Source organism: Otolemur garnettii, unplaced genomic scaffold (genome assembly GCF_000181295.1).
Source record: "Otolemur garnettii isolate 467f Iridium unplaced genomic scaffold, OtoGar3 scaffold00066, whole genome shotgun sequence".
Classification (NCBI taxonomy): Eukaryota; Metazoa; Chordata; class Mammalia; order Primates; family Galagidae; genus Otolemur; species Otolemur garnettii.
Genome location: NW_003852461.1, coordinates 5,817,579 through 5,822,127, shown reverse-complemented (window position 1 = coordinate 5,822,127; position 4,549 = coordinate 5,817,579).

Genomic DNA, 4,549 nt, shown 5'->3' with positions numbered 1-4,549 from the left:
CTTAGCAATAACCCAAGCCGCTGATTAAAACCTTACTTTGTACATGTTATATGTGCTATATACTGTATTCTTGCAATCAAGTAAGCTAGAGAAAAGAAAACGGAATTAAGAAAATCCTAAGGCAAAGAAAATATATTCAGGACGGCGCCTGTGGCTCAAAGGAGTAGGGTGCTGGCCCCTTATATTGGAGGTGGCAGGTTTAAACCCAGCCCTGGGCAAAAACTGCAAAAAATAAAAATAAAAATAAAATAAATATACATATACATATATATATACATATATATATATTCGCTCTCCATTAAGTGGCAGTGAGTTATCATAAAGTCTTTATCTTAATCACCTTCACATTGAACAGGCTGAGGAGGAAGAACAAGAACAAGAGGAGCGGTTGGTCTCACTGTTGCGGAGGCGGTGGAGGCAGAAGAAATCCACATGTAAGTAGGTGGCGCAGTTCAAATGCAAGTCCTTCAAAAATCAACTGTATCTGTCCTTTAGGGTTGTGAGACTGAAACTATGTAACACATGTTAAATACTTAGCATAAAGCCTCATGTGCTTAGAAAATGGTACAGCTATTACTAAGACAATAAAAACCCACAACCCAACGTCTGCGTAGTATGTACCACACACAAGGCAGTGTGCCAGCTGCCTTGCGTTCCTTATTTCATTTAATCTTTACAATGAATCTATTTCAAATGCACTGCCTCATTTTGGAGATTAAGGAGGGAGGCTGTAGAGGTTAATGATATAACTAAAGTCACCCACTGGCTGGATAAATGATCGTGGTGAAATTAAGACCCAAGTGATGCCATATTCAGAGCTCTCAGCACTACCCCACAGCCGTCTTGATTATGCTGAACCCTGCCCTCCTTATGAAAGCATAAACACACACACACACACACCTGTGTGCGTTCACTTTATTCTGAGAACAAACTTGGCCTTACAGCTCAGTATATGGACAGGATACACCTGGACGAATATAACTTGCCTGTTTTTCCAAACCCTAGGTTCAGAGTCTGGCTTGCAGACAAGGTACAGATGGAAATCTTCCTGGACTCAGGCCAAGAAAAGGAGAAAGGGTGGGAAAGGCTTGCCCCAAGGCTGGTAGTAGCGCTGAGTATGACCAGCTTCGACTGACACTTGGGATTTAGCTGGAGGAATCATTCCAATGGCCCCTCTGGCCATCTAATGCTTCACGGTTTACAAAGTTCTTCTGAACCCAAGCCCTTTGGGACTTTTCACAGCGGTATTATAGCCGAGGAAGCACAGGCTCAGAGAGGTTCATGTCTTGTCCAAAGTCACACAGCTAGTTGGTGACAGGGCCTGGACAACAATACCAGGCTTAACAAGTCCTGACAACCCCTTGTGTAGTGAGTGCATTTCTCATGACACGGTTTTGACTTTATGGATGATTTTACCCTTTTACAATTCTGTTGGGAGTGTGATTGTATCCCACAGGTGCCTAAGAGGAAAACCAGTGTTTAACTGGATAGGAAGTGTCCCTAGTACTGTGCTGTGAGTTTCAACAGATTTAAAAAAGACAGAAAGCCTGATCCTTGTTCTTAATACTGTTTCATGGACTTATTCTTTCAAAGAGTTCACCAGATGCTGGGCCCTGTGAGGAGCTAGCAAAGGGCTCACTGTGTGAGGAAGGGGACAGATTCAAAGCAGCTATTGCAATTCAGTAGGAGAAGAGCTAAAATAAAAGGATTTGGGGTGCTATGGGAGTATTACTGAGAGTATCTCACTTTGCCTGTGGGATCCAGGAAGGTGTCCCAGAGAGACGATGGACGTGGAAGGACCCACAGGTGCTGAGGGAGGGGGATTTGACACAGCTGGAGGCAGAACTGAGCATGTTACATGCAGAGGCCTACCAGGGGGTCAGCGTGGCTGTAGGCAAGGCGGGGAGTTGGGCGGGGGTTGACCCCTTGCGGTCCTGCTGAGGGGTTAGACATTATTCTGTGGATAAAGGGAGGGGAAAGACATCCTAAAATGTTAATTAGACTTGATTAGAAAGCCCTCCATGGCACAGTGGGAAGAAAGGCCTAACCAGATGGGGACTAGTGGAGAAGCTGAGGGCCCACGTGGTGTGGACATGGGCTGGGGCAGTGGGAAGGGAGATTGCTCTGGCTACGTCCTGCTCACATTTGACAGCTCACCGTGGCTTCTTTACAGCAGCGCAGAGAAAGACCTTCAGTCTGGTTGGAAGCTCTCATCCGGCAGCCCCAGAAGGTCCCCCCCCCATGCCCTCGAGGTGGACACAGAGCCCAGTAGTGCTTCAAGACGGCAGCTTGCAGCCCTGTGTCCTACCTCCATTCCTAACTAGCTGTGCGACTCTGAACAAGTTGCTTATTTACTCTGGGCCTCAGTTATCTTATCTGTGAAGTAAAGATAGTAAGAGTACCTGTCTCTCAGGGTCAGCACGCTGACTAAATGACTGGGTGAGCACTTAGAGCAGTGTCTGATAGCGATTACGCATGCAATCAAAGTCGGCTTTTATTAGCATTACACCCATTCGCTATTGGCAAACTGTGTGTTTATGGGTGCACCTGCCCGGTCAGGGAGCTCTCTGAGGACAGGTCCCCTATGCCAGCAGAGGGCCTGGGACAGAGCAGGTTTTCAAGGAGTGTTTGTTAAATAAATTGGAGAAGATGAAGACCATTCCAGAGATATTTAGGAGTCAAATTGTACACCACTGGGTGACTGAACATCAGGCAGAGGGCTCAGGAGGAGAATAAAACCATCCTGAGGCTTCAGAGCTGGGACAGGAAGACAATGGTGATGCCGTGGCTGAGAGAGAGGATTAGGGAGGAGTCGGTTGAAGAGATAAGCAGCTAACCTGTTCAGCATTCAATCTGTTAGAACTGAAGAGCAGAGATTTGGACCCAGGTCTATCAGAGCTCACGTCCCATAACCAGGTTAGGTAACCAGCATGTCTCTATACCTAAGCTGAGCACAGCACCGAGCACAGCAGGTATTTAATAACACAGGTCGGATGCTCAGGCACAGGCCTGGGTGAAGGCCTTGCCCTTCTTACAGAAGCCAGGGTATTGCGGTTGTTTTTCTTTTCAGGGACAGATAGAAATCTGTGGAGGGAAAAGAGGAAAAGAGAAGAGAGGAGAGATGAGAGGAGGGGAGAGGAGAGGAGGAGAGAAATTAGGAAGGAAAAACTAGTCACCAGTATTTCAAGTGAATGAACATGAGGAGCCATCTCCCTTCTTTCTCTCTTTTTCTGACACAGTAAGACATTCTTTTATGATTTCTAGCTTAATAACATACTCTTAAAACTAGGAAGGATGACTAAAACTACCTACCAGGAAGTTTTGCAAAGCCCAAGCCAAAAAAAAAGATTATCAAGGAATCTAGGAAACAGGAAAATGCCTGGTGACAAGGGGACCAGTCACCCCACTCCTTTTACATACGATCCCGACTTCAGTCACCATCACCACCTCAGAAAACAGGTTTATTAAGTCAAGTTGCTTGTGGGACTGGTACTAGATAGAGTCACTGACTATTGGGGCAGAAAGAACTGATTACGTAGTGCCTATGTGAAATCCATAAGCTCTCCTTCAGTACAAGCCTGGGGATCAACGTGGTAATAATTGGGGGCCCGTAGCTCAGTAGGCAGGGTGCCAGCCACATACACCGAGGCTGGAGGGTTCAAACCCCACCCGGGCCAGCTAAAACACCAATGACAACTGCAACAAAAAAATAGCCAGGAGTTGTGGCAGGCACGTGTGGTCCCAGCTACTCGAGAGGCTGAGGCAAGAGAATTGCTTAAGCCCAAGAGTTGGAAGTTGCTGTGAGCTGTGATGCCAAGGCACTCTACTGAGGGTGACATTGTGAGACTCTGTCTCAAAAAAAAAAAAAAAGACTATAATAATGCTTCAATTTATGAATGTTTGATACTTCTAAAAACTAGTGAGTGCTTTACATATGCCATTTCACTGAAGCCCCAGTGATCCTACAAGAAACACATGCCATTGTGCCCATTTGAAAAAATGAGGAAACCAGGCCTCAAAGCAGTTCAGAAACCTGACCAAGGGCACTCAGCAAGTGAATGGACAATCAGCATCTGATCCCCCACTTCTCTGACTCCAAAGCCCCCGGCATAAACCCCTATCCATGGACACATTTTCTCCTTGGCTCTTTTGAATTTGGGGCTGTGCATAGTTTAACTTCATCCACATAATCCTAGTTGAGACCTGGAGCTCACGTTCTAACTCTGAGGGTGACAAGATAAGCACATCTCTGCACAAATGCTGTTTGCCAGACCAAAGGAATTAGAAGAGTTTTGGGCAGGGATCAAAAGACACCGATTCAGAGAACTGGGTTCAGATATCAATTTGCCCCGTATTGGCTGCGAGGCTTCTGCTGATCTTTTAAATTCTTTGGGTCCCTGTGAATTTGTTAGTTTTTCATGCCCCACCCTCACTCTCGGCCCAATACACGCTCTAGAATATAAAAGGGTTTATCTAAATGATCGTTCAAAGCTCTTAGAAAATGGATTTTTATTTTTACTTCAATAATTGCTTTTTTTTTTTTTTTTTT